This window comes from Hemicordylus capensis, chromosome 4 (genome assembly GCF_027244095.1).
Source record: "Hemicordylus capensis ecotype Gifberg chromosome 4, rHemCap1.1.pri, whole genome shotgun sequence".
NCBI classification, from domain to species: Eukaryota; Metazoa; Chordata; class Lepidosauria; order Squamata; family Cordylidae; genus Hemicordylus; species Hemicordylus capensis.
In genome coordinates, this window is record NC_069660.1 from 215,712,202 (window position 1) to 215,731,410 (window position 19,209).

Here is a 19,209-nt window from a genome sequence, read left to right on the forward strand (position 1 = left end):
AGTGGAAGGTCAATCATTTCTGAATATGCTTGTTGTAGGGATGTGCATGGACTGCTGGTTTGAAGGTGGTGAGATAGCTGCTGGCGGGATAGCTTTAAGGACTGAGGAGGGTGGCTGAAAAGGAAGGGTGGCAGTGCAGATGACTGCGTCAGTGGCAGTGAGCTCCCCTGGGGCACCAGGCTCTTGGCATGTACCCAAGATCAAGACACCAGGCCTGCTGCCCCAGACTCCAGGGTTGGATGTTGCTGCTAGTCTGAAGATTGTTGCAGTTAGGCCCACACTGGGCTTAAGAAGTGGTGAGCAGGAAGAAGAGGCTTAGCAACATAGTCTGAAAGCTGAAACTGGAAAGCAAGGCAAGCTTGTGGGCTCCCTGCCCTAAGCAGCTGGCAAGTTCAGTCTCTGAGGACAGTGGAGCAACAATGGGATGGAAGCCAGATAAGTCAAAGGAGAGGAGTGAAGGAAGCAGCTTTTAACCTGACCCTAAGCCTGCACCTAATGGCGCAGCAAGGAAATTACTTGAATATCAAGCCAGAGGTTGCCAGTTCGAATCCCCAGTGGTATGTTTCCCAGACTAAGGGAAACACCTATATTGGGCAGCAGTGATATAGGAAGATGCTGAAAGGCATCATCTCATACAGCACAGGAGATGGCAATGGTAAGCCCCTCCTGTATTCTACCAAAGAAAAACCACAGGGTTCAGTGGTCACCAGGAGTTGACAGCGACTTGATGGCACACTTTAAGGCCACATTCAGACATCACAGGAACTGGATTAGAACTGCAGTTTGCAGTTAACATTCTAAACTGGGGATCACACATCACAGACAATCCTCCATTCCCAGTTTGGGAAACTCCAGAGGCAGGTTAGAGTTTCCCCTCCCACTTTCTGGTCCTCCAAGCTTGGTTCTGCCCACATGTACAGCCATGCCAGTGCCAGGCTGTGGGCATGGCTTCACAGCTTCAGGAAATTGCTAACACAAGGGGGGATTTTCTGCAGGCCCAGCACATCCAGCACAGATCTAGCACCACCGTTGCTGCAAGGACCACAGGCTTCAAGCAGTGCTCCCTGGTAGTGCTGCTGGCCCTTTAATTATAAGAACAGCAGGGCCTAGTGTGCCTGTTGGCAGGCAGAGGAAGCAGGAAGTGAGCAGGGAGGGGCGTGGCATTCAGTCAGGGAACACACCATAGAGTGCTGGGTAAGCCCTAGAGCGTAACCACTGTTGGTGCTGCTCTGAGCTGGCCTCTCACTGGTCGCCCCTAACCTGTAACCACAGATATAGCTAACAGAGGTTTAGAGCAGTGAAACTGAGGAGTAATCCCAGCTCCAAATTCCAGTTTGGTAAGTAAATGGAACCCTGTGGTTTGGTTGTGAGACTATGGTTGCATGCGTTCAGACATCGCACAAAACTGGAGTTACAGGTTTGCTGGTAACCTGTAACTCAGTTTTGTGTAATGTCTGAATGCAGCCTAAAATAAACATATAGAGCCCCTGGTGGCGCAGTGGTAAAACTGCCGCCCTGTAACCAGAAGGTTACAAGTTCGATCCTGACCAGGGGCTCAAGGTTGACTCAGCCTTCCATCCTTCCGAGGTCGGTAAAATGAGTACCCAGAATGTTGGGGGCAATATGCTAAATCATTGTAAACCGCTTAGAGAGCTTCGGCTATAGAGCGGTATATAAATGTAAGTGCTATTGCTATTGCTAAGTGCTATATACTTTTGTTTCAAGTCACCTCAGTTTCCAGAGCAATGTACATGGTTATGTTTATCCTCACAACAACCCTGTGAGGTAGCTTAGGCTGATAGATAAGTGACTGACCCAGTGACTAAACAGGGATTTGCACTCAGTCCTCCTCCAACATGCTTGGAGATCTTGGGCAAGAATCTTGAAAGAAGGAATGAAAATTGATCCTTCCAGTCTTCAGGCTATCTGTATTCATGGGTCCTCTTGTCAAAGTTCTAAATATGTTCTCAGTCTTTCAGGACTTTTGTGCAAATTAATGCAATCCTTTTTAGGCCCATTTAGATGTAGGTTGGCTGAATTTGGTCCCCCACCCCACCCCTCATCTGGGGCATGAGGTGCAGTGGTTGCAAGAGTGCTTCCCCAGGCTCTCATATTCAAACTTCCTCCATTCATCAGATAACTGCTTTTCTGGAATGAACCTCTTCTGCAACTGAAAGAAGTATCTAGAAATTCATACAGTAAAGCCTTGACAATGGTGCTACTAAATCTTTGAATTCCTGAGGAAAACCAAAGACCTGCTTGTTTTGCAGCAGAGCAAGAATGAGCACAAATAGCCACACCACTGTTTGTTTGATCAACATCAAAGCTATTTTGACTGTATCTTGCTGGCTTTATTCATATTGCTGCTTTTAATGCATTCACCACAGATTTGCATGACAAAATACTTTTCAGTACAGGGCCAAGAAACAAATGAATTCTCTTTCTAGGGATGCAGTACTTAAGTAAAGCATGGCTTGACATATATTCCTTTAGAATTAGGCCTTGTTGAAGCACTGTAATAAGTAACTTGTTCTTTTAAAACACAGGTTAGTTTCACACAGGAACATATGCATACCCTCTTTGAGAGCTGTTTCTTAAATTTCCTCTCAGTTCCAAATAGCTTCCAGCCTTGCTTACTGAACTGTGAAAAGGCTTCCATCCCCCTGCTTTCAGAAGCCGAAAAGGGCAGTGGAGTTGTTGCATTCACCACCACCTTCAGATGACGACCTACTGCTGCCTGCCAGGCTGGTTTAGCTAAACCTTGCTCCCATCCCATTTCCCCCTTAAGATGAAGTGAATGGAGGCTACATTACTGGCTTTTGAATCATTTCTTTCTATACACAGTCGAGCCTCTTCAGGTTAAACCTGATGTTTACAATCCTACAGAGAATCGTGGCTTAACGCTGGAAACTGAAAGCCAAGCAGGTTGATATAACCCAGAGGAGAAACTGAAATGAATTGTCCCATTCATTCGACTTATTGTGTTTATCTTTTCTCCTCAGATAGTACAGAACTAACATGTCGTATCCTTTTATCAAAGAGCTTTGTACCCTTTAAAGAGAAACCGCTTATGTGGAATCTGAGGTCAGATGAGTACAGGGAGACACTTAAGTTGGTGTGTGTGTTTCCCCTCTAGTAACCCTTAAATCCAGATTTTACAAAACAGCATGTCAGCAGCTACTTTTGCATTCAATCAGGAGTAATCACTTCTCTGTGTGTAGATACTTATATACCTCTCATCTATTGCTGGAAAAACATTAATGGGTTTATCTTCCTAGCCAGTCAATCCAGTGTGACTATTTAGAGTGATGCATGTCTGCCTTGGTCATGGTTGGCAAAGTGCTGTTGAAGAATTAAGCATAGTGTACAATGAGTGACATTCCGAGTTATGTGAATGTTTATAGTAGAGCAGAGAGCCTCATTAACCCTAGAACTGAGGAAGATGGAAACCAAATACTATGGCTGCATTCAGACATAACACAGAACTTGGACCCCTGGTTATGCTCCCCCCACCCCCATCTTATCAGACATCAGCGCTGGCCTCCTCTCTGCAGTCTGCGAGACTGCAGGGGTGGGGTGGCTGGCTGCTGGGCTTCCTCCTTTGATGGACAGCCATGGCAGCCAATCAAGATGGAAAAAAGGGGAACTCCCTTCCCTCAACCAGGGAAGGCTACCTCCAGTTCTGCATTCAGACATAATGGAGGCAGCTACAAACAGTGGAAAGAACAAAGGAAGGCAATATTCAGTATACAATATCCTGTATTGCCCCACACTTTGCTACAGAAAAACTAGCCCTATTCACTCGTTATGTTTAACACTCATACAATCCATGTACAGTGTACACAGGCACGGGTCAGTACACAGGTACAGTTATCCACATATTATGTTGAACACAGATACAGAAGTACACTTCCTGACTGTACCATGCATTTGAGAGACACGTACTTAGGTTCACTTCTAAAACTGACACAGGTATAGTGATTCACACAAAAACATGTACAAGTGTACAGACATCTGAACAAAGATACAACATAATGTCTTAATAAGGCTTAGATATAATATGGATTCACAGAATATATCACTATGCCCTTATAGCACTTATATAGGCCTATAGAAGCTTTTTAAATTGCAAAGTGCTCTGCAAACTGCAATGCTGTATGATTTTTACTGTGGTATCTTCATAACTGTTTTGTGAGTATGGTCATTACTCCTCCCATTTTGCAAGTGGGTGATTTAGGTGGAGAGATTATTACTTGCCAAAGGTCACATAATCAATCTGTAATTTCTAGTGGGACCCAGGCCACCAGGATCTAGCTTAGATCACACCTTAGCTCACAACGGTCTCTATTCTAGTGCATAGTTTATGTTAGTCACATGGCATTTAGCTCCTCCATTATCCCTTGCTAGCCAAATTATGCTGAGAATAGGTTGAGCTAGACCTGGGGCGCTTTACCTTGGTTTGATGTCCCTTTTGTGACTCTGAACTTTGCTTCTTTTCTCATTTTGCATCTGACTAGCTCTAGGAGCAATAACTCCTATGTAGCAGATAATTTTCTGGCTTTCAAGTAATGTGAACTGAAGTCTGGAAGATATTGCTCAAGTTTGTCTAATTAACTTCCTGTCACCAGCAGCCAAGGCGTAGAGCTCAGGTACAGTAACTAACTCATTTCTGTAGTCACTCTATCCGGCACTGAATATAGATTGGGAAAATGCTTTGCTTGAGCAAGAAGTGTGGTAATGTTGTTACGCTGTGTTAAAGTGCTCTTTAAAAATACATTAGGTTCTCTTGAGAGTGAGCTACTGTTATCAGCTGTTACAGCCAGACATTGCACAGGCGGTGGTAGCCCCTCTGCAGGGATGTGTTCTGATTTAAAGGCAGACAAATATGTTGAAAGGAGTATGATGATTACTATGCCACACTAATTTTTGCTGGATGCCCAAGCAAGATGCAACTTCATACCCACTACAAATAGGACTTTATCACCTGCAGCTGAAACAGGCACAATTGGTGTTCACCATACAGGAAAAGAACCAGTGTATGGCAGTAAGATTAAGGTTGAAAGACCCACTGTCTCTTAGGTCTGTGTATATGTTATCAGCAATTTGGATCCCCCCCCGCTACTTTTTCTGTTGTGTGTTTTTTTTTTGGTGGGGGGTGGATAATTCATAATGTTTCAGTTGGTTATGTGATGCTTTCATACATTCTGAAAAGCACCAAAGGGAAGATAGAGCCAGTTGACCCAGTTTTTATCCTAATGTGGAAACACGAAGAGGAGAACATTTCAACAGTGCTTCTGCAATGTGTCAGCTGGAGTGTGTTGCCTACAACTGACTGGGTACAGCCTGAGTCAGCCACTATCCACAGAGAGGCCACATTCACACGTCACACAGAACTGCGGGTCCAATGGACTTGCAGTTTCACTCCCCCTGGACTCTTCTGTCTGAATTCAGATGACAGGGAGAGCACCCTCTCTTCTCTGCAGTGAGACTGTGTGGGCTTCCCCCCTCTTTTTTTAAAGTCACGTGGCATCCAGTCACGGAGGGAGAGAGGGTGGTGCTTCCTCCAGTCTGGCTGAATGCAGCCTCCAGTGCTGCATTTGGATGGAATGGAGGCTGAATGGACTCTTAGTTTTGAGCAGCGAAACCTACTACTACTACTAAACTTGTTAGCCTCTCCATAACTCTACACTACAAACCAAGGGTTCAAATTGGAGTCTCTCAAGCGAAACCTTGGGTCACGCAACAGATGGGACCAGAGTTGCACACATTTGGATGTAACGGTAAGGAAACTGCAGATCCCTGCAACTCCAGTTCCCTGCTATGTGAGAATGCGGCCTATGTTTACAAAATCCCTTTATCAACCTCCTTTCTTCCCTGTGTCAACCTGGAGCCATCCCTACAGCATTGTATAGGACCCCGGACAAAAGATCTGTCCTCTGCTCCCCCAGAAAAAAACATTTGTTCACTTCTGCAGTCCTTAATACACTCTTGCCACAAGTCCCCCATGCCAGGAAAACAGTGAGAAGAAAGGATTTGCAGCTCATCCAGGTCCAGAGCTAATCATCCAAGTCTTGCAGGATGCTGATGCCAGGCATGTCAGGCTGAAACCTTAATTCGGCTAGCCATGGGTGCTCTGTGGGATGTGGGAAAGCTAGCTATGGGTGGGAAAGCATTCTTGGAATAACAGGAGCTACACTCTGGCACAGTAACTAAATTGTGGAATCAGAATGAAGTTCAAAATTCACCTGTAAAATGTACAGCCTGTCTTCAGAACTTTGAATAACCAACTCTGCTATTAAAGCATCAAACGTGTCAGCAAGAGCATAAATGATAATCAGCCTGAACCCTTGGCACTGAAGATAAGGCATGCAGTGATAGCATGCTTGCTATACTGAACAATGAAAGTATAACTAGCTAGCTAATCCTGTTTCTGTCGTACGGTTGGCAACCATCACAGGATATACACGACTTTATACTCCTTTTGTTACAACTTGATATCAGATAACATACCAAAACATAATAATTAATGAATTTGCACCATAATACCTTTGCCGAATAGTAACCACTAGCAGCAGTCAGGGGAAAGCACATATGAATCTTTGACATGCTTGCTTGCTTATTTGTTTGTTTGTTTGTTTGATTTCTATACTGCCCTTCCAAAACTGGCTCAGGGCGGTTTACACAGAGAAATAAATAAATATGATGGATCCCTGTCCCCAAGGGGCTCACAATCTAAAAAGAAACATATGATAGACACCAGCAACAGCCATTGGAGGGATGCTGTGCTGGGGCTGGATAGGGCCAGTTACTCTCCCCCTGCTAAATAAAGAGAATCACCACGTTAAAAGGTGCCTCTTTGCCAAGTTAGCAGGGCTAACTGACCATGGAAACACAATGGATCTGCTTACACTACGTTCTGTGTAACCCTGGAGAATGAGTTGGCATTCTGGGATACTATACAGAAACATTGATGAACTATCATGGTATTTAACACTAACTAAATGCCAGTTAGATTAAAAAAAATAATGGATGACAGTTAGTGACTTTTACATCTTTCCCTAAAATCTTCTTCCAAAAGCAGTGGTCAAGGATTCATTTGTAACAGCTCTGTTTGCCCAAAGCAGCCTTCCCTAATAGAAGTCTATAAATGTGACTGTGTAAATGTAAATATTTAGGCACTTTTCTCTTGGGGAAAGGAAGCTTATGCTTCTACAGCACACATGCTTATGTTTGGTCACATGCCTATTTTTTGTTCCAGGCAACTGCTTCTTTTCTCTTTATGTGCAACATGAATGTTTCATTTCAGTACCTTGTTAGCTTTGAATGTAAATGGAGAAGGAAGTTGCTGCCGAGGTAAAGGCTAAAAGCAGACCATCCCTTCCCCCTGCCCCATGTTTGAATGTAATGCCTTCAGTGCTGTTTACCTCTTTGATAAGACAAGTTTGTTGAGACCAGAGGCTTAAAATATCTCCACAACTCTTACAAATGTTGTTATAGCCCCACTGTCTAAACACACAAAGAAAAAGTGGATCAGCGCTGGATAACATCTACCCCTTCCAGCACTGCTGGCAATGCAAGAAGCCCTCAAGCACAGTGGGGAAGATATGCATGGTATGGCTGCTCCCCATGCCAGCATCATCGCTCTGGAAACCGGAATGTTGGTTTGTTAGGATCTGCAGTGTAGGCTTCTACTATGTGGTTTATTTTACCTGGCTGTCAGGAAAATGCTATGCTGCTGCAGCACTCATGCTGCCAGCATAAAAACTGGTCTTTAGCTGCTTACAGCTAATCAAATGCATTACATCCCATTTATTTATTCATTCATTTATTCATCCATTCAGTTTTTATACTGCCCTTCCAAAATAGCTTCAGGGCAGTTCGCAATTAAAACAAAACCATTAAAATCAATTAACAGTTAAAACAGAGATTATAAAACACCATAAAACAACAATTAAATAATCAACAGTTTTAAAACCCTGAAAAACCAGGTTACAACATTAAAACCATTTACAACATTTTAAAAACCTTGGAAGGCCAAGCCAAACCAATAGGTTTTGGGGGCTCTCCTGAAAGCCAATAAAGAATTCAAATTACAGATTTCTGCAGAGAGTGCATTCAACAGCCCAGGAGCAGCTACAGAGAAGGCATGCTTCTGAGTCACCATCAGGCATACTGGTGATAACTGGAGACAGACCTCTTCAGATGACCTTAACATGCGGTAGGGATCATGCATAAGAAGGCACTGTCTAAGGTAACCTGGACCTAAGCCATTCAGGGCTTTAAAGGTAATATCATAAATCGGTTAGCTCAGCTAACCCAACAGGATTTACAACCCCCTTCAGCACTCCCCCTGTGAGATAACAGAAAGCAGCAGCGAAACTGCAAGAAGGAAAAGAAAAGGCTCACAAAGAAAATAGTAAATGAATTAAGTCCCCTGAACTGAACTAGGTACCCCCCTCTAACAATAACTGAGTAATAAGTGAAAAGAAAACACAAAGCAAGGAATGAAATGAGCGAAGGACACCAGAACAAGGAATTAACAGAACAAAGCAGGAAAGCGTAAACAAGGCAAACTGGAACTTGGAAAAGTCTGAAATTTAAATAGCACACTGTCTGCGGCCAGCAAAAGTTGCAAACAGCATCTGAGCAATTGAGAGATTACTAAATATATATGGCTCAAGAGAACCAGCAGCCAATCAGGCTTCCCTGAGTCAGCACTTTGGCTTCCTCTCTTGTGATCTCCTGTGCTTGCGTGACTCCCACTGAGCTTGCCTTTTGAGATGCCTTCTCAAGACAGGTGAAATCTGAGGCTCCTCCCCATCAGAAATAATGTCTGGCAGCTGTTGCGAATCCTCAGCTCCAGAGTCTGGTCTCCCTGCCAAATCCTGTTGCTGTGCCTCTTAGCCCTCACTAGCAGGCGAATCCTCCTGCTCTGACTCTTCTGAGTCAGAAGTCTGAGCCATGACAGGTAATAACCAGCACTTTGTATTTTGCCCAGAAACATAGCAGCAGCCAGTGCAGCTGTTTCAAAACAGGCATAATATGGTGTCTCCGGGTTCTCCACAGACCAATCTGCTGCTGCATTTTGAACTAACTGAAGCTTCCAAACTACATTCAAAGGCAGCCCCACATAGAGCAAATTACAGTAGTCAAGCCTGGAGGTTACCAGCTGGTGCACCACTGTTTTGTGATCATCCTCTTCGAGGAATGGACGCAGCTGTCGAATCAGCCAAAGCTGATAGAAAGCACTCCTGGCCATAGCCTCCACCTGAGATACCATGGTGAGGCCTGGATCCAAGAGCACACCCAAGCTGCGTACCTGTTCCTTCTGGGGGAGCGTAACCCCATCCAGCACAGGAAGATCTATGTCATCCCTTAAATTCTGATCCCCCAAAATAGGCACCTCTGTCTTGCTTGGGTTCAGCTTCAGTTTGTTATCCCTCATCCAGCCCATTACTGCCTGTAGGCAGGCATTTAGGGAATGAACACCATTTCCTGATGATGCAGATGAAAAGGAGAAATAGATTTGGGTGTCATCAGCATATTGATAACACCCAGCACCAAACTTCCTGATCTCACTCAGTGGTTTCATGTAGCTATTAAAAAGCATTGGTGACAGAATGGAGCCCTGAGGGATTCCATATAACAGCTCCCATTTTGAGGAGCAACTGTCATCAAGCTCTATCATCTGAAATCTACCCGAGAGATAGGATAGCAGATAGGATGCAAAGCAGTGCCCCCTACTCCTCCAGGCTATCCAGAAGGATACCATGGCTGATGGTATCGAACGCTGCCGAGGGATCCAAGAGAACAAACAGAGTCACACTCCCTCTGGCGATTCCCCGGTAGAGGTCATCTATCAGGCCCACCAAAGCTATCTCAACCCCATAGCCAGCTCTAAAACCGATTTGAAATGGGTCTAGATAACCAGTTTCCTCCTAAACCACCTGGAGCTGGTTGGCCACCACCCTCTTGATCAGCTTTCACAACCAAGGGAGATTGGAGATTGGCCTATAACTATCCATTGCTAAGGGGTCCAGGGAAGGCTTCTTAAGAAGAGGTCTAACCATTGCCTCCTTCAAACATGGAGGCACCCTCTTCTCCCTCAGTGATGTATTTATGATATTGACTAGGCCACCTCCAACAATCTCCCTGCTAGATAGAAGCAGCCAAGTTGGGCAAGAATCCAGAGCACAAGTGGTAGGCCGCCTCACCCCAGGCCAAGCAGCTTGTCCACATCCTCATTATGCTGTGCTTGGAACAACAAATATTCTGAAATATTTATTTATTTATTTATTTATTTGATTTATATACCGCCCTTCCAAAATGGCTCAGGGCGGTTTACAATTAAACATATTTTCTGCATGAAAATCAGTGACAATTGGTTAATAATGATTAAAGCAGCTTCTTATCACACCATCCCTTTCCTATATCAATCTAAATGAGTTAGTAGTTGTACCATAGGGCAGTCAGAATGGCCCACATCCTGCAGTTACTGCTGGGATTCAGCTCTTTCTGTCTGTTCTGACTCAGCTGAGCAGGGAACAGAAAAGGAACTGTCTCAGAACATGGCCCATCCAGCTCAACAGTGGTAAGCTTTGTGTTTTACTCATAATTATTAGCACAACTAAAGTGGTTGTTTGTAACTGACCTTTTAAAAGAAGTTAACACAGCAGTGTTTGATATTTGTGCACAAAGTGATGGTGATGAATGTTGTGTTCATGCACTAATGAAGGTTAGTGCTAACACATTTACATCAATAGATGAAAGATCCGACTTCAGAAGAGCATTTTATTTTATAGACAGCCAGTTGCAACAGAGGGCCTGTGTGAGCCAGTGAATAGTGTATTGAACCTGTTGGGACTGGGTAACCTGGGTTCAGGTTTAACTTCTTGATAGCTGACCCTCAGTTCCTTTTTAACATGGGAATTTACAATAACTGGCTATATTGTGAAAATGAACAAATTGAATGGAAAGCCCAGGCCAATTAAGATATCACAGAATAGTGTATATGCTTTTGAGTATGTGGCTATTGTTTTAATTGGTATTGCATTAATAAAAGACTAGTGGGCCTGGGCACAGAGCATCTGAGCCTCTATTTCTTCCCAGCCGGTGCCCCGCTACCAGGCATGCCTGGCTTTCTGGCTGGCCAGCCAGCTGACTGGCCATTCCTCCTCCCTGCTTCTCCCCCCACCCCCCACTTTCTTGTGCTTCCTCTGCCTCCTCCTCCCGGCAGCCAAGCCAGGGCCCGCCACCACCTCCTCATCACCCCAGCGGCTGGCCGGGACAGGGTGTCCTGCTGCTGCCTCCTCCCAGCGGCCAGGCCAGCCGACAGCCATCTGTAGCCCCCAGAGCCAACTGTCAAGTTCCTTTTGGCTTTCCAGCTGCCCGCAGCCACCAAACTCCCCGCCGCTCCGGAACTCTCTCGTGCTCTCGCAAGAGGTTGCCACACATGGACTGTCTTGGAGAAATAATTATATAGATAAGATATGACTGTTGCTTTTGTATTTTGCTACTGGACCAGAATGGCTACCTGCAATTTTTGTCTAGTACAGTATAGTCTAGTGAATTAGAGAAGGAAGTCCAAATCAGGAAGTTCCTGGTTCAAATTCTCTCTCAGCCACAGGCCTCATCTGTGATATGGGATATTTAAGGATATGGGATCCTACCTTACAGGATTGTTGTGAAGGATAACTAAGATTAGTATTTATTATATAAATCCTTCCTATATATATTCTTCAAGGAACTCAGGGTGGCATATGTGTTACTCCCTTCCATTTTATACTCACAGTAGCTCTGTGATGTAGGTTAGATGTGCATGGAGCATACAAACATTCAGAACATGCTCTGTGTGTGTGTGTGTGTGTGTGTGTGTGTGTGTGTGTGTATACACACACACACACACACACAGTACTACTACTGATATTTATATACCACTCTTCAACAAAAGTCTCAAAGCGGTTTACATACATACATAAATACATAAATGATAGCTGCCTGTCCCTAAAGGGCTCACAATCTAAAAAGAAACATAAGGAAGACACCAGCAACAGCCCCGGGAGGGATGCTGTGCTGGGGCTGGATAGGGCCAGTTGCTCTCCCCTGGCTAAATCTTAGAGAATCACCACTTTAAAAGGTGCCTCTTTGCTCAATTAGCAGGAGTATATTCCATTAGGGGTGTGTATACACACCCCTAATATACACACACCTAATGGAATGTTAGTCCCATTAGGGGTGTGTGTGTAAAGATACAGATATAGTACTATACACATATACAGCCTCTGTGTTTCTACCTGCAAATCCACACTGCAGTTTGGTGCTTACTAATATAATCCTAATAAGATACATGATATGACCACATTTAATTATACAGTCTAGATATTAAGGGCTTTACCCCTTGCTGTTCTCTATCCTGATCTCTAGCTGCAATCTCCTTTCATCTTATCCTCACCACATGAAACAGGCAAGGTGCTCCCTTCAACATTGCTCAGGGCTGTGGTCATGTGATCGCCCGAACCTGATTTAATCAGTTTGGAGAATCAAAAACTACCAGAGGTCTTTTTATCAGCTCTAATCCTTGTCCTCATAAAAAAGCTAGAAAAATATTAATATTCACACATGCAAACACCTCAGGAGTGCCTGTTTTAAAAGGTCACATGAAAGGAACACCTGTGCCTTAGAATAATTTCTCACCCATTGTTAGGGAAACATTACCCTGAACATATTTTCAGCATGTGTCAATTTCACAAAAGAAGATATTGATAGATGCATATTTTTGCTAATAGGGTATTATTGCTATCCATGAATAATAATGAAAGTGAACACATGCTGAAAATGTGTTATTAAATATGTGGCATTTTTGTTCTGTTTGGGTTATGGTGAATTATCACAATTTAACAAAAAAACAACAACCAAAAACCCACACACATGTTCCACAGGTGAACAAAATGATTATGTGGAACTTTTTTCCTGTTGGTTTCATTTATGACATGTATACTAAAGGCTGCTTCTTGTGTTGTACTTTCCAGCAGGGGCACCATTTCAGATTTCAATGGTGAGGCAATAACCAACCACTCAGAGTATCAAATCTAGGGCAAAGATATAAGTACTCCTTGACCATGGTCAAGGAAATCCAGGCCACATGAGGAAAGAACTGCCCTAAACAGAAATTGTGTGTGTGTGTGTACCAGTTCCCTTTCTTCTTCTAAACCCACACGTTTAGTTTTTGTTGACCTGCCTGTCAGTTTGCTAAGCTTTAAGGCCTTCATGCCACTTACCAGTTCACAGCACCCTCAACTATGTCTTTACAAGCTCCTCTTGCCTCTCCAGATCTTCCTGCTTGGGCAGACTTCTCTTATACTTTGCATCCCTCTTTCCTATTAGACACCTTACAGCAGCTGTTATCAGGCAGCATTCTGAAACTAGGTCATTTCAGGATCCTGATGACTAACATAGCCTTCCACTGCTTTTCCCTGGCTCCATATATCCTCAGCCCTACTTGGCTCCTCGGTTTTTCATGCATGTTATTAATCCATCCCGCTATTTCCACCCAAGCACAAGTATATTCAGCTTCTTTACTGTTTGCTGCTTGAGGCTACCGTGCCCCCTTTCTGGCCGGCCTCCCCCTCCAACACCACCCCCGCACGAGCTAACACTGATGCCACCCTATCCACTCACTGGCCATCCCTAAACCCACCCCAGCTCACTGGCTCAGGCACCACGCCTCTTCCCCATCACTGCTGGCCTCAGTTGTTGGAGTGTGCTGTCAGACAGAGAGGCTGTTCTCATACTCACCCTAACCCAGGCTAGGGAAGCCTAGCCTGGGTTAGGCTGCACATGAGAACCACAGGTGTCGGTCCCGGTCCCAGTGGGGCAGCACCGCATAGCCCAGCTTTTAAACTCAGCTTTTAGACAGGATTAAAGGCTTTAGTGAGTGCTTAACCCGGGCTCTGCGATCATGTGTGCGCTGGTGCTGCATCCAACCCCAGTGGACACAGAGACAGGTGCCTAGAGCACTTGTCTCCTGGGGGAATCTACCCTTGCATGGTGCATTGTGGGATATCTGAAGGCTGCGATGTGTTGCCCGGCTTCCGGAGCTCTGCACTGCCCCACGCAGCATGGATTGTCTGGGGGCATGGTCTGCACTCCCAGAAACATTCCAGTGATTTCTGTGGGGAAGCGAAGTTGGACCAGCTGCCCCGCCCCCCACTGCTCAGTCTTGTGAATGGCCCCAGTGTACTGTCAAAGTGGCATGAAGTGTGCCTCTAGCATTGCTAACTGTCCTCTCCTCTGTTCTGCTGTGCCAATATCCACCCCCCTCTCCCCTCCTTCCCCCTGCAATCTCCTCCAGCATCATACATGTCCAAAGACAAAGTGAATAAGTGCTGGAGGAAAGAGACAAAGAGAGGGAGATGCTGGTGTTGGCTCAGCAGCACAGGGGAGAGGCCAGCCAGAGGTGCCAGAGGCATGATCCACACTGCCTTGCACCAGAGAAATAGCAAGCAGTGGTGGCACACCACAGAGCTGAGACCAGTGGCATGGCAAAGTCACTTGAGATGGTGAAGTAGCGGGGTGGGGTGTTGTGAAGTAGAGAGGGGTGGAGGCAGCAGAATTGAAGCACGGGTGGTGGCGGCAGCAGGTGAGGTGATGCCCATGATCGGGGGCAGGATGTCTGCACTCACTTCCCAGTGGCACACTTGCCACTGAGGCCATTGCCTCACCTGAACTCATGGGGAAGCTGTCCTGATCTGTATGCACACTGCTGTAACCCAGAGAGTTTTGTGAGGTAGAAAGCAACATCCTGAGTGCTACAGCTTACAAAACTGTTGGAGAGACAGCTGCATAAACAGTTGATTAGGTTGCAGTCTGATACATGTGAGCGCAGGGGCAACCCTTGCATTTGGGGTGGTATACAAATATGTTAAATAAAATAAATAAATAAACCCTTCCATAGAGGCAGTTGCCTCAGGCATGGGTGCAGGGAGGGGCACAGAGGTCAGCAAGAATGAGGCCCCCAGCATCATGGATGCCACCTTGCCATCTACTGTTGTGGCCCTTCCTTGTCTCACTGGAACCTACCGATCATCTTCCTCCGCTCCCTCCAGTGGGCTGTACCTCTTCTTCCCTCCTTCATGATGTGAGCCGGAAATGCGCCTGCCACCACTGCCCGGCTTGGCAACCAAATCTGGGAGTGCTCAAATGTTACCACTGCTGCCTTGGCAATCTGGCCTAAGGATGCTGAACACTCACCTGTAGATTGCGTGTGTGTGTATCATATTGTCCTTTGCCACAGGCAGCAAAATGTTTTGGATTGCCCTTGTTGTGTGTGATTATCTGTTTTCTTTTGTTTTTAAATGGTTTTTGTATAAAAGAATGAAAGGATTTAACAGTTAACCAGTGGTTGTCAATCTCTGGAGCCAGTTTGGAACTCTGAGAACTGCAGGATAGACAAAAGATGTGGATGGTGAGCTGCGTTGGATTTACACCAGGTGTACTGTTTGGTGTTGAGGCCAAATAGTTCAATCTTGGTCTCATCTGACCATAAGACCTTTTTCCATTTGGCATCAGAATCTTCAAGGTGCCTTCTGGCAAAGCTCAAATGAGCTTTAATGTGGCCTTTCTTGAGAAGTGGCTTTCTCCTTGCGACCCTCCCGAACAAGCCACATTTTTTCCACAACACACCATACCTACAGTGAAGCATGGAGGTGGCAGCATCCTGTTGTGGGGGTGTTTCTCTGCCTCAGGGACTGGGGCTCTCGTTAGGGTAGAAGGAAAAATGGATGGGGCCAAATACCGTCAGATTCTGGAAGAAAACCTGCTACCCTCTGCCAGACAGTTGAGGATGGGCAGAAGATTCACCTTTTAACATGACAACGATCCGAAGCACACAGCAAAATTGACCACACAGTGGCTGAAGGAGAAGAAAGTGAACGTCCTCATGTGGCCCAGTCAGAGCCCAGACCTAAATCCCATAGAAAATCTGTGGGGAGATTTGAAGATAGCAGTCCACCAACACCTACCATCCAATGTGACCGAACTTGAACAGTTCTGTATGGAGGAGTGGGCAAATATTGCTCCGTCTAGATGTGCAAGGTTGATAGAGAAGTATCCCAACAGACTCAAGGCTGTTATTAAAGCAAAAGGTGGTTCAACAAAATATTGACATTGGGGGGGTGATCCTTTTTGAATCTCAGTAATTCTTGTTTTTTGTTTCTGACACTTTTTCTGGACTGTAATTGTGATGTTTTTCAGTTGGATGTTATAGGTTGCATTGGATAAGTACAGCTGGTGAAGGGAATTTTCTTTGTGTTTTCATTTCAGGATGTACGGGAACCAGAATTTAAGGTCTATCGAAGGGGGTGATTCTTTTCAATACCCACTGTACCTTTGGATCTGCCACTTTCGTTCATGTATACCCAGTATGAGTTTGCACATCGAGAACCACTGTTCTGAACTCACACAGCTCATTGCCTGAGCAAACCAGTTATTGAAACAGGGCAAATATTGCTTATAATTAATAGGAAACCATCTGAACAGAGGTTTCCTTCCTCTTTGCCAAAAAAGAAAGATAAAACAGTACATTTGCTCAGAATACATGTAAATGCTGTTTAAGAAGTAAGAAACGAGACTATCAGTATATTTTAGTAAAATGCACAATAGAACACAAGAAATAAAATTTTGCTATGTGCTAAAAATAATAGAATCCTGCTAGGAACAAGTGGTGCTCTTTTTCTTTTTGCTGTAAATTTCACCTTTGATAGGATAAAAAGATGAAATGATTTTGGTTTTTTTAAAGAGATTTTGGAACAAAAATTTAATAATGTGTCAGGAAATAGATACTAAAGTAGAATGATACTAAAGTCAGAAACTATGTACTACAGAGTGCTTTAAGAGACCATTTAAAAACTACTAATTAGAGACAGATCAATGAACATAGATCATAGCAGGACATCAATTTCCTTTTGTCCTTCCAAATCTAGTTGCATTAATTAACTCTCTCTTTGGCCTCAATCCTAATGTAGAGTTGTATTCATGATGATAATAATTTTTCTGCCTTGGAGACCAGTATAGAAGGAGGAGAATTTTGCCGCTTTTACATTAGAGTTTCTATAGATTCATTATAACACATTAACTGAGTGGCCAGTCAAAGACAATCCTTTAAAACAACAACAACACAAAATCTTATTTGTACAACTTTAGGTAGGTCTGCTTAGGATGTGATCTTTAATTTTCTTTTTTGGAAGAATGTAAGGATAGAGGAATTGTTTTTAGTTTCTTACTTACAGTTTTTGTTCATTGATTGGTGGAGGCAAAGTTCTATGAATCTCTAACTTATGGGCAATATATTACTATGAATTCGCAGGATTGTCTTGGGATCCATCACCTGCAAGTGATAAAATGCAATATTCAGGTTCTTACTTGCTGTCTCACACATTTTATTATTTTACCTTATCTTGTACTTCTTACTTTGGGTTTGAGTCAATCTTGCCTTTTATCTCTGCAATCCTGATTCTGCAGTCAATCATGACTGTGCTCAAGCCCTGGTTAGGCTTACAGTAGGCTTAGGAAAGCATGTACATTCTCTAATCAGCTTCGGTTCAGTTCCCACATAGCAACCAGGACACTGGAATGTACTATGACACTTGGGAGAAAGGTAGAGCATGTTGCTACTCTGAAGGAAAGGAAAGCATGTATAAACGGGAATTGGTTTTTCTCAGAAATACTTAGTTAAGGGCAATTGGTCTTGAGGATAGTTCATCTGTTGTGCCTTTATCCTGCGGTTGTGACTTAGATGGCTTTCCCCCACTAGCACACACTGTACAATCTTGCTCAAAGCAAGCAGCCTCAATGTGTAGAAGTCATGTTTTGTCCATCGTGTCTTAGACAATTTTTCTTTGGCTGATGTAGCTGTCATAATCAGGCCTTGATAAGAACTGCTGCCAGACACAGCCAATCAGTCCCATGTTATCATCTGGAAATGATCAGAGCACTTGAGTTAGACTGAAGCCATTTTTTATAGGATTGATTCATTCCTTATTTCTGGGTTGTGCTATGTTATTGTTATTGTTGTTGCTGCTGATGCTGCTGTCCCTGCCTAATTCACAAGGGTTGTCTGTTTTACATTGTAAATAGTAAAGCTTAGTTTGTTGTGTGAACCCAAAGCCTTAAGCATGCTTTGAAGTCTGTGGCTTTGTAATTCAAAAGTCATCTGGATAGTGTCTGCTCTTTTGCCAGCTTTAATCAATGTACAATAATAAATTATCATATCAAAGTGTTCAGTGGCTTCTCCATGATGTAGTACCATAGCTGTTTGGACTAATTTCCTGAGATGACTCTAAACCCTTGCATCCGTCTGCATTAAACTTTGTGTTACTCTGATTATTGCTAAAAGATGTCAACTCTGCTTGTTTTGTTTTGTTTCATTTTGGAAAAGCAAAAGAGACCATTATGATCTAGTTAATATCAACTAGGGCTGCAACTGTAACATATTGGTAAGATTTATTATTATTTATTTATTTAACATATTTCTATACCGCCCAAAACCTACGTCCCATGGAAAACATTGGAATATATTTCTGAGAAAAGATTATTAGGAAATGTTGTTAGGATCAGGCCCTATTGCTGTTTGTTTACTTAGAAGTAAGAGTTGAATTCAGTCACACATTACCTCATCAGCATGGGAGTGACTGCACTGCACTGAGGCTTCTTGAAGTCCGTGAAGATAACACCAGAAGCTCCAGGGTTCAGGAACTAGTGCTGCAGCTGCTCTTCATGGCAGCATTGTCCCGCCATGGAACTGGGGTAAAGCTGGCAAGAAAGAAACTTCAGCATAGACTCACCCCATGTTACCTGGAACTCCTGATGTTACCTTTGAAGTGCAAGATATGTGTACTGCTGCATTCTTATACCAAAGCAATTTCTGAACCCTTGCCTCTTGTCTGTGATGCAGGAGTGTCATCATGGTTTGTGCAAGCTAGGCTCTTTTTGAGAATATGTATGTTTTGCTGGAACAATTCTTAGGGACCACAGTCCTAGTCAGAAATTTGTTTTACATACAGTATATGAAAAGATCATTCCCTAAATTAAGTTGCATTAAAAAAAAGAGGTCATGACTAAGCACCATTGAAATCAATGAGACAAATTAGTCATGACTAATTTGTCCCATTAATTTCATTGAAACTCAGTCGTGACTAATTTTCTTTGAATACA

At 43.9% G+C, this 19,209-nt stretch overlaps 1 long non-coding RNA gene across 1 annotated transcript; it reads left to right on the top strand.

Annotated features, from left to right (window-relative positions):
* Positions 1-1,219: 1,219 nt before the first annotated feature.
* On the top strand, positions 1,220-18,363 carry LOC128321970 (uncharacterized). The gene is made up of 4 exons (XR_008305445.1): positions 1,220-1,337; positions 3,003-3,084; positions 4,518-4,649; positions 16,321-18,363. It is a non-coding gene; the product is annotated as an uncharacterized LOC128321970 (long non-coding RNA).
* The last annotated feature ends 846 nt before the right edge of the window (positions 18,364-19,209 follow it).